This window comes from Protopterus annectens, chromosome 12.part0 (genome assembly GCF_019279795.1).
Source record: "Protopterus annectens isolate FY-2018-M chromosome 12.part0, PAN1.0, whole genome shotgun sequence".
NCBI classification, from domain to species: Eukaryota; Metazoa; Chordata; order Ceratodontiformes; family Protopteridae; genus Protopterus; species Protopterus annectens.
This window is the reverse complement of record NC_056746.1, coordinates 389,583,552-389,595,655: the sequence shown is the minus strand read 5'-3', so window position 1 is coordinate 389,595,655 and position 12,104 is coordinate 389,583,552. Positions and strand designations below refer to the sequence as shown.

Sequence of the window (12,104 nt, the reverse complement as noted above, 5' to 3'; positions counted from 1 at the left end):
TTAACTACAATGGCTGCAAGCCTACCAGTATTACTGTATTGAAAGAGAGTAATTTAAGGCATATTGACCTTATCAAAGCTTAGTGTTGTGGCCCCCTGAGGGAACAAGGCCCTACTGGGCCAAACAGGTCCAGTTGGCCTAAGGCTTGCCCTGGCTATTACATTTAAAAACATTTAATTTGTATGAATTCAGTCAGCAAACATTCATTCATTCATTCTCTAAACCTCTTATATGGTGATTGTCTCATTGGTAGAAAACTGAGCAGGGTAGTAGGGCAGCTCCCTTTCCCCAGCCACAGTCTGTCTCTGATTCTGTGTGATCTCCATGCATTCCCAGGTAAGCTTATAGATATAATCTCCACAGCATGTTCTGAGTGTGCCCCAAGGCCTTATTTTAAAGAGCTATACTTGAGATACTTTGCATGGGAAGCACCCAGAGAACATCATCACAAGGTGCCCATAGGAGTGAATGGGGACATAAAGTGTCTGATAAAATGAGTGGTTCATTGTATCATCACAGACCAGTGCAACACCTCCAGCACTAACACTGCTGCATCCATCCATTGGACAGGCACCTGATTCCCCTCTGCCTTCACTCTTAAACAAGACTCCAAGGTACTTTAACTGCTAACCTGAAGTATCTGCTCCTTCTTCACTTGCATATGGAAATTCACTGCCTTCTAGGAAAGAACCATGACCTCTAATTTGGAGACACTGATTTTCATCCCAAGCACAATGTATGTTGGAGATCACAGTCACTGATGCCAATAGGACAATGTCTATAAGCATCAAAGATTCCACTGTCACATCCCCAACATGGGTACATTTTAGGCTTTGGCTAGGCCTACATTTTCTGCCCATGCAAATCACAAATAGAAGGGGAGACAAGTCATATATTTTATGGAGTCCTGTGCCCACCTTGAATGTATTAGACTTAATACTGAAAATGTAGATGAAATCCTCACCCCCGCTACATGGACCATATGGTACACATCAGCAGGCCTGGGACCATGTGCTGTTGTAACACATTACATGGCACATAATCATGCTTCAAGAGGAATCTTGACGATTGGATGGGAGAAAGGAAATTCACCCCAGGGATCACGTCAGTCGCCCTGCTAGACAGGGGTCCAGGAAAGTAAATAATGTGGGAAGAAATAGCCAGGGAATTGTTATGGCTAGGCTTGTATAGGCCCTAGGGCTGATAGCCTAGTACCATCCTATGAACCTATGAAAATAGATGTGCACACTATTGGCAAGCTTCCATGATCCATCTGATCCCCGTGCATGGAGAAACACGTGAAACATTACTATAATGGCCTGGATGGAGTCAGCTTTGTTTCTTTCAAGGAAGAAGAGGAAGGTGCATGACTTTTTCTGCTTTACTTCATCGCTACTCTATAGTGGCATCTTCGCAAGATTTCAGCACCAAGCACAAATGGATAACAAACCATATATCACAGTGGTCCATGATTTTACAGAATGTCTCTAGTTTTGCATCATACTTTTGGCCTATTCCTTGTAATTTTTTTTTAAATTAGTTTTCTGGTAAATCATTGAGGATTACAGTAAGTCCATAATGCCAGACTTTGGAGTTAAATACTTCTTATTGTACTGAAAACTAATGTTGAAACAAAATCTGTTGTTCTGTTAACTTCTTAAGTGAATTAGTAGTAAGAAGTTGAGAGTTGTATGTCCAATTCCTGAAAATAGCTGTCTGAAGAACAACATCTGCCACCAGCAAATATGCTATTATATCTGTTTGAATCTTGCAGCAATTATCCTGTTATTCATAATTTACTGTCACAGTTGCAGCAGTGTGTGTGTGTGTGTGTGTGTGTGTGTGTGTGTGTGTGTGTGTGTGTGTGTGCATGTGCATGTGCACATTTATATGTGTGTGTGTGTGTGTGTGTGTGTGTGCATGTGCACATTTATGTACGTGTGTGTGTGTGCGCGCGTGTGTGTGTGTGTGTGTGTATGTGTGTGTGTGTGTGTGTGTGTGTGTGTGTGTGTGTGTGCATGTGCACATTTATGTGCGTGTGTGTGTGCGCGTGTGTGCATGTGCACATTTATGTGTGTGTGTGTGTGTGTGTGTGTGTGTGTGTGTGTGTGTGTGTGTGTGTGTGTGTGTGTGTGTATGTTTGTGTGAATACCTGTGTCTTTGTGTCTTAGCATATGTGTCTGTACACATGCTTGGGCACCTATGTGCATATACTATTTACATGCATATATTTGCAAGAATTTATATGAAACATATGCTTTCAATGTGATTAGCTTCATGTCCCTTTAGTCTAAATAGCATGTATGTACTTTAACATGAATGCACTCAAAGCACACACACACACACACACACACACACACACACACACACACACACACACACACACACACACACACACTTGCTTACACATACTCTGTTTCTCTCTCTCTCTCACTGTTTTATATTTCTCTAGATTTATATATGCTGCCACAAGCTATGTCACAGTGTGGAGCAACAGCATTTCTGCTGTGCTGTAGCTGGGATTTTCATTAGTATTCTGGCAGTGTTGCTCATCACTGTAAACCATGTGCAAGCTTTTCCTGGAAACATTTACTGGAGGGAGGCACAGTGCCAGAAAGAGTGAACAGCTGTACCTGAGCAGGCCACAGTAGGTTTGCATTTACAAATAATGATTTTCACTCTGTAATCTAAATCTAATAAATGTCCACTGCTGACTTACTCAGTTAGTTATGCATTTTGCTTTAGTGACAGTGTTGCAGCGGTTAGCATTGCCACCTCACAGCAAGAGGTTCTCCGGTTCGATCCTCGGCTGGGATGCCTTCTGTGCGGAGTCTGCATGTCCTCCCTGTGGTCGCGTGGGTTTCCTCCGGGTGCTCAGGTTTCCTCCCACATCCCAAAGACATGCTGTAGGTGGATTGGATACTCTAAATTGGCCGTAGTTGTGAGTGGGTGCTTGTGTGTGCCTTCTGTGGAAGGTTGGGCGCCGGACTGGCAACTCAACACCGTAAAAACTCCACTTCCAATCATGAGTGGACAGGTGATCCACTGTGGCAACCCCAAACCTGGAAAAGCCAAAAGAAGAAGAAGAAGAAGATGATGTAGAAGGGCATCCACCCCTATAATTGTCATAGAAATGTTGATCCAAGTAGTAAAATCCACAAATTAGCATACTTTCCCCTTAGCCTATTGTGGTCTTGTTTAGTTCGAAAAAACAGCAGAGATTATCATTTTATATTTCTTCCTAAAATGGTGTTTATGGTGTCTTTTAACAGTACCTCTTTGAGAAAGGGTTTGTGCTGTATGCCAATTATTGCACTATGACCACACAGATATTAACAAGTGTTTCATTCACATGAGAAGACTAGTTAAAGCATGCTGATTGATGTGCATGGGGCATTCTGTCCAGCAAGCAACATTACCACTTTGCTACTGACTCCACACCTGTTAAGCAAATAATTTAAATTTAGTTAGGCCAGAGTTCAGGATAAACATCCCATCATTCATTGCGTGTTTTATTTGTGCTAAATTTCACATCTTGCATTGGTAGCTAATGCTTCTTGACCATTTGGCTTATATCAGTTGTAGTGTACTATCTGTCTTAGTGCTAGGCAGGATTTTATAATCAATGATATCATTGAAGGGGTCCTATCTTTTGTTATAAAATATCATATTTCTTTGCATTTTAGTAGAGGGGAAATTGTATTGATTTAAGGGTTTCTGTTCTTCATGGCAGTCAGGGAGTAGGGTTTACTACCTGAAATTAAACTAAGTATAAGTAGAACAAGTCAGAATAAAACTAAATATGTACTGCATTGAGATAAGTAAAAACACAAGATTAACACATTTAAGGGTACAGGTACAGAAAACATTGCATTTAGTTGTAGTGGTTAATTATGGAAAAGTGCTAGGATGCATAGCAGATCATGTTTTTAAAAGTATTAGTCGCTAAACATAAACAACTTGCAAGTCAGTGCAAGCTGTTTGTGCTTAGCACAGATTGACATCAGAAAATTAGTAGTGCTGAGAACAGCTAATCATCAACGATTTCAGGAGCAGTATTACATCTGTATACATGCAGTGCATAACGCAAGTTATCATGTAGTTGTAGCACTTCTCACTGTCTCTGGCACATCATTTTTTTTTAAATTTGTTTCATTTAAATGGAAAAATTCCAGCCTTACACTGAATAAATCTACTGTCTGCCTACAAACAAATGATAGCAACAGATCAGGTTACTGGGAGCACTGACACACCCAGCGTGGGAGAATGTGCTTGGCTTAGCTTAGTTCACTGCAGTGCTTGTGAAATATTTAGGAACGCTTGGCCTGATTTTTGTTATTTGCAGTTCGACACTTGCTGCTAGATTGGCACATTGCATTGTCAAGCTGCAGGAGCTTTTTTATTAATCCAGCAGCAGGTGTTTTTCTGACACTGACAATACATACAGCTAAAGTCAAAATCACCATTTCTGTTCGACAGACTTAGTGATATGTTGGAAAAAATCATGAAGAGTTGAGCAGTAGGTGAGGTATGAATGAAAGTTTACAAAGGACAGGGATGAAGGTTAATACGAAACAGCAACATAAGAATGGAATGAAAAGCAACTTTGTGCAGAAAAACTTTTTTTTCTGAGACGGCATTTTCTTCCTTTCCAAATTTTGAAATCCTTTGATGCTAACATGATATATTCATTCCAAGTTATTTTATAAACTTAGGCTTGTACCAGACTTTTTTTTCTGTTCTAGAGGCTGTATGCAGCTGTCTGTGACAGTACAGTATTGATTGATGGCTGTTAACATAAATAGCTCATCAGATAGCTAGACAGATAGGTAGATAGAAAGACAGATTAGGTAAAAGATGTAGCACATGCAAAGTACCTTTCATTAGTATTGTAGAGTGGGTGTCTTTGCTGTATGGCTTACTTTACGCCGTACTACCTTTGCATTTTTTTAGTAATTTGTTAGCCAGGTATACTACTCATGGACCCATGACTCCTTTTTCAGGGGCAACCTGTGGCTATCATCTGGTTAAACTTGCTCAGAATCAGTCATGTCTTAACTTTCCAGTATTAACTCTGGTGAAGCATCATTTCCTTTTTCATATGCAGCAGGAACTGTCAAAGGCAAAGATTTTGCTGCAGATAAGAATCACTTGATTTTGTTTGACTTTCAGCAATACCTCCTGAAGCTCCCGCATAATCCAGTCCAACTATTTTCTACCCTTAAGTTTCAGTTTGTCTGCCCCTTCCCCATTTTGTGTATGGTATCTTTTCAGTATCTTCATGAATCAAACTGTTTCTGTTACTGATTTCCTGTTTTGCTCATAGCAGTTATTTTTTCTATCTACTGTTGCCTCCCTGCACTCAACATACTCACCTTGTGTTTCAGTTCTATTGGATTAATTTTCTCCTAACAGTATCAGCAGCAAGTATTTCTGTGTCATACCATTAGTCTGGTAACATTCTGTCATAAGTCCTGTTGTAGGCCTGCTCCTTTTTGGCATGTATTTTTTGAAATGGAAACAAATGCTGAAGGTTTATAGTTGGCTAAGTTTACAAATGATTGCAACCTGGGGGTTATCATTGATTCCCCTACAGACACTAGCATCCTTTATGAAGGCCTATCTCTGATTAACAAAATGTGTCAAATGCATGATCTTAAATCAGTAGTAAGAAATGTGCAATTGTACCCTTTGGGAAATCAACCATCCTGGCTAATTACCATGTTGATAATAGGCCCCTAAGAGTCGGGCCACTGGTTAGGGATGTGAGTACGCACGTAGACAATAACCTTACCTTTGACCACCATGTGACCAAAGTGGTGAGGTGCACAGCTTATAAGTAATGGCATGGCATCTAGGTCCAAAGAGGTCATTATCCTACTGTACTTTGCCCTTATCAGATAAATCATAGAGTGCAATGTTCCCTCTGGTATGTACCTGACCAAACATATGCAGCAACTAGAGTGACTTTGCAGGTTCCTTATGAAAAGAATACAAGGTGTAACAAAGCTGCCTTATAAACAGCACCTTAAAGCCCTTTCCCTCTACTTAGTCTCCTACAGATTGCTGAGGGGTGATCTGTGCCTGGTTTACAAGGCAAATCCCACACTTATGAATCTCCTGCATATTCGTAAGTCAAGTAGTATGGGAAATACAAGGCCCAAGGACCTGAATTTTGTCTGTGACTGAAACAGAATGTGCTGGAGAGACAGATATGTGTCTCAGAGACTGCCCTGCTATGGAACAGGCTTCCCATCCATGTGAAGCTGAGTTCATCTGTTACCCAGTTTAAGCCCAACCTAAATCAGTGGATGGGGAATAGTAAATTTCCATCGGGCCTTGCACCCATATCACTTATGGAGAGAAGAATCTGAGGGTATTGCTACTCAATGCTAGAAGTCTAAACCTCAAAATGCCCTCTCTTGAGGCACTCCTTAAAATGGAGAACATCAACATCTGTGCAGTGACAGAGACCTGGTTCAAGGCTCCAGAGAGTACCCCTGCATTACCAGGCTATAATTCATACCACACCTTTTGGCCACCTAACCTGGACCGAAACACTAAAGGCGGAGGCGTGTCCATATTCATTAAGGATATCCACACCTCCAGGCTAGTTGCTCAGCATAATGCATCTGAGATTATCCAAGTACAGCTAACTCTGGGCAAGACCGCAATCCAAATTGTAGCTTGCTACAGATCCCCCACCATGTCCCAAGATTCCCACTCCTCATTCCTTAATACACTGGAAAATATTAGGGTACAACCTAACACCCTAATAATGGGGGATTTCAGCTACCCTACCATTAACTGGGAAAACTACTCATGTACCAACTCTTGTGCTCAACTTTTTTCTGGAATTCATAAATTCCAATGCCATGGATCAACTTATCCACACCCCCACCAGGGGCAGCAATATCCTAGATCTGGTTATTACCAACATGGGCAACCAGTGCTCCACACCAGAGGTCAATTCCTCGTTGGTCAGATCCAACCATAAGCTAATCACCCTAGAAATCCAAGTCCCTCCCCCACCCCACCCCCACCCCCATTAGGGAAACCACAGTAAAAAATTTCTCCAAAGCCAACTTCACGCTTCTTAAGACAGAAGTGGCAAACTTCACGACACCCATGCTGACAGACAATAGAGGTATGACTGCTGAATCCTACACAAATGCACTTTATAAGCACTTACATGAGTGCATGGATCGTGCAATCCCTAACAGAGCCAAGATGCTATCCTCCAAAAAAAGGAAGCCAATCTGGTGGTACCCTGCCATAAACAAACTCTACAACAGAAGAAAGAAACTGTTGCAAAAAAGAGTAAAATCCCATGATTGGAGAAACTCCCTAGTCAGCTTCAGTAAGAAGCTGAGATCCCTCATAAAATCCTCCAAAGCTAGTTATGAAAACAAAATCGCCACTGACTCTAAAGACAACCACAAAGCATTCTATAGCTATGTCAAGAATCTCAATGGCAACACTCAGATCTGCTCTGAGTTACAGCACACTGGCACTAAATATACAGAACCAACGGATATTGCCAACATCCTGGCAGATAGGTTCAGTGCTAACTTTACCCCTCTGTCATCCCGTAAGGGGCACATCTCTATACCAGAAGAATGCAAAGTTCCTGTAATCACGGCTGCACAGGTAAAAAACACACTATCCAAAGCCAAGAACACAGCATCCATGGGACCTGACGACATCCCAAGCTGTGTTCTACATGAACTACAGAACGAACTGGCACCCCACCTAAGTACCATGTTCAATCATAGCCTCACCTCAGGCTATGTGCCCACTGAATGGCACACAGTGACAGTTATCCCACTCCACAAAGGGGGAGCCACCACAGACCCCGGAAACTACCACCCCATTAGCCTAACGAGCCTGGTCTGCAAGGCTATGGAGCGTATCATCATGGAACTTATAAACAATGACATTGGTAATCTCCAAACTCAGGACCCCACCCAGTTCGGGTTTGTAAAAGGCAGATCATGTCTCCTAAACCTGATAGACTTTTTTGAAGCAGTCACAAAAGCCGTAGATGAGGGTAAGGTGGTTCGCACAGCCTATCTAGATCTCGACAAGGCTTTTGACACCATCCTAACTCACTAAACTAGGTATAAATCCCTATGTCACAAGATGCGTTGCTAACTGGCTCACTGACAGAACCCACACTGTGAAAGTAGCAGACTCCAAATCCAGCTTCAGACCAGTGACAAGTGGAGTACCACAGGGTTCAGTCCTGGGTCCTCTCCTGTTTGGTATCTACTTCTCTGAAGTACAGGCCAACACAGAAGGTCTTTGGCTAATGAAGTTCACAGATGACTGCAAACTAGGAGCCATAATCAAAACTCCAAAAGATGTGGACATCCTACAAAAGGGCCTTGCTGAGACAGATGCCTGATGTCAAAGCCATGGCCTCAAGCTCAATGCCAAAAAGTGCATTGTCATTCCTTTTGGTAAAATCTCAGTACCCATGAACTACCACATAGGTGGTAGTCTACTTAACACCGAAAGTGTGATAAGAGACCTTGGAACACAGGTGGACAGTAGTCTCTCCTTTGATAATCACATCGCAACAGTAGTCAGGAAATCCTTCTATGTGGCACACCTCATCACAAAAGGTTTCTCATCCAGGAAAAAAAGAGGTCATTGTTCCCCTGTACTCATCACTCATTAGACCCATTATAGAGTACAATGCTCCTTTTGGTATGTACCTACAACAACTGGAAAGGCCACAAAAATACCTCACAAAGAGGATTACCGGCCTCAAAGAGATGCCTTATGCAGACCATCTCAAAAAACTGCAGCTTTACTCTGTTGCATATCACCTACTCGGAGGCGATCTCTGCCTAACACACAAAGCTATGTCAAACCCAGAGCTTTTAGACATGCTCCACTTAAAGAAATCCCAATCCCTATGAGCTACATGGTCTAGGGACCTACACCTCATCACCACAATAAACAGAACATGCTGGAGGGATAGATTCCTGTCCCAGAGACTTCCCATACTCTGGAACAAACTACCTATCTACATCAAACAAAGCTCCTCATTAGCACTCTTCAAGAAAAATCTTGATGACTGGATGGGAGATAGGAAATTCACCCCGGGGATCACTTCTGTGGCTCTGCTCGACAATGGCACAGGAAAATCATTTTCTTGGGTGACGAAAGCCAGGGTACCTTTGGCTAGGCTTATATAGGCCTTAGGGCCAATAGCCTAGTACCTACCTATGAACCTGTTCATTTTTTGTTTTTGCTTACTAGTGTTTTGTTTCATGTTGCCAATGCTGTCTATCCCACAGTTATTTTTTATAATTATATTCATTAAAAAAAAACAGTTGTATACCCCAGGTCAGCAAGAGAAGCCAAAAGAAAACAGAGTACCACTCTGACCTTTATATCAAACACTGCCTTACTACTTACTGCAACAATAACCAGAGGGATACATTTAACCATTTTGCTAGTTCAACATCAGTTTTGGGTTGAAAACCCTGTTAAATACTAACAGCAACTAACTACTATGAGCAGCTAATGCTCTGAATCATACAAGCCACAGAACTGCAGTATTAATACTGCTATACTAGCCACTAGTGTAACGAATGATGGGAAATGTAATCTGTGTGCCACTTAAGAGATTTCCAGCAATTACAGAAGAATGGCTAGAGGCAGGAAAATGCCTTGCACGTTGCTGTAATATCTCTTTGGCCAGTCTTGTGGGCCACATAAGACATAATGACTCTGCCACAGCCCAGTGTGGGGTTCCCTGTGGGAGGGGAATCCTGTAGGGCCAGATAGGGTAATTTGGCCTAAGGCCAGTATTGCTGAGTCATACACTGAATTTGTTCTCGCTCTTTCCTTAAGTACAACAGCCATAGTGGATGAACACCATATATAATGCTGTTTGTGCACTTCAGTAGCAATTTTCTACTAGGCTGCCACCAAATAACAGATAAAGTTGCTTTTCTGTGATTTTCGTATTAAATGGGAAACTTACCTCGAGGGACTTGTCACTTCAATATGTGGCTTTAATGAGTTAGAAAAAAGAGAGACAATGGAGCTATGTGATAGGGTGTCATTGTTACGATGCTGTACACATTCATGCTCACACACACACACACACACACACACACACACACACACACACACACACACACACACACACACACACACACACACACACACACACACACACACACAATAATCCAGGGTGTCTGCAAGTGCATTCTGCATAGTATTCCTTATGTACAGTAAACAGACAGTATTCCTTTTAGCATGAGGGATTTCTTCACAAATGTGCTTCGCACTTTTGCAACAGGGAAGATGCAATGATGTTTCAAGCTTAGACTGCAGGCAGTATTTCCCTGCCATAATTTGATGCAGACTTTAGGACTACTGTATTCTGCATACAAATTAGTGAGATAAGTGTTGCTCTTCTTATGTGCATTAAGAAGACGTTGAGGCTTGGTTGTTTGTTTAAGTAGTTTATTATATACAAATACATCAGGATGGATGGCAGGGACATTGAACTTAAATGAACTGTCTAACTAACCGACTGACTACATACTTGCATGCTCACACTCTGGCTGCTCACTCAAAATGGCACTGTAGCTTGTACGTGCTCAGTACTCATGCATGTTCTGACTCACTGGAAAGCTTCTTAAAGGTATATTACACACACTGATCTACATCATCCCTCTTAACTGAGCTGTCTCATATAAACAATGACATTTGACATAGGCATGCAGTTATACAGACACTAATAAAGAAAAACAACAGTCATGTCCAGGTTGACATGTATGTGAAACTAGGTTTCGATATTTGACCTTATCTTGTGACATTAAAGTTAAAACTGGGTTTAGCAACAGGGACAGTCACTGGGGAATATTCTGCTTGAGAGTTTCAGGGATTTTCTCAGTAACAGGGATTGCTGATGCGATGTCCTCTGGAACAAGAACATTGGAGAAGTCACTCTGAGAGTCTTTGTGACAGGCAAGATGCTGTAGCACTGTTTTGGACCCTGGTAACAAATGCTTCCGATTTCATCTGAATTTCACCCCTTGTGATTCCACAATGTATGACCTCGGCTGTTGACACAGACTTTTCACAAATCCAATGCAATCAAAACCGTTTGGCATCTGCATCCTCACTATCTCCCCTTTTTTCAATAAACTGAGTGGTTTGCTAGTTTTATCATAGTAAGACTTCTGGGACAAACACTTTTTTAACCGTTGGGCTCTTACTGTTTGTTGTTCTTAGCACTTGGAACCAATAAATTACTGCTGATTGGTAATGTGGTTCTGGTTTGTCTCGACATAAGTCTCTGTGCAGGAGAACCAAGATGTTTATCACGAGGAATATTTCTGAGATTTAACAAGTTTAGAAAAACATCGGTATTGTCACTTCTGAATTTCTCTAACAGCTGTTTTGCACTTTGGACTGCATGTTCCGCCAAGCTGTTTGAGGGTATTCAGGACTACTCGTAATATGAACAAAGTCCAACTCTTCTGCAAATCTCTTGAACTGCTGAGTACCATTGTCAGAAATAACTCTGTGCAGACTATCATGGACAGAAAAATGTTGCTTCAACTTAGTAATAACAGGACAGGAAGTTAGGTTGGGAAGATGGTCAATCGTAAACCAATATGAATAAGAGTCTACTAACACCAAATAATGTTGACCATTCCACTCAAAGATATCTGTGGCTACTGTTGACAAAGGTAGTTCAGGAATCTGGCTTAATGGAAGTGGTTCTTTTTGTTGATGCGGCTTTGTACTATTACAGACTGAACAAGATGAAAGTACTTTCTCAATATTTCTTGACATAAAAGGTCAAAATATTAGACCTCTTGCCCTTCTTTTGGCAGAATCAGTTCCTGGGTGACCACGATGCAAGATTCTAATATACTTTTGTTGCAAGGATTTTGCAACAATCACTTTAGGACCTTTCATGATAATACCATTGTGTGAGAGAATCTCATCTTTGTATGGAAAATAAGGTTGCACTAGTACTGGTAAACAAGATTGCTTTCACAGCCATCCTCGACTGGTAAAGTGATTTCACTTCTGGAGAATTAGATCTGCAGCTGTGTGAGTACTGA

General features: G+C 41.5%; 1 protein-coding gene across 3 annotated transcripts in view; it reads left to right on the top strand.

The window, feature by feature from the left end:
• Positions 1-12,104, top strand: part of SLC29A4 (solute carrier family 29 member 4) — an 838,710-nt gene that overhangs the window by 166,158 nt on the left and 660,448 nt on the right. The gene's annotated exons all lie outside the window — the stretch shown is intronic.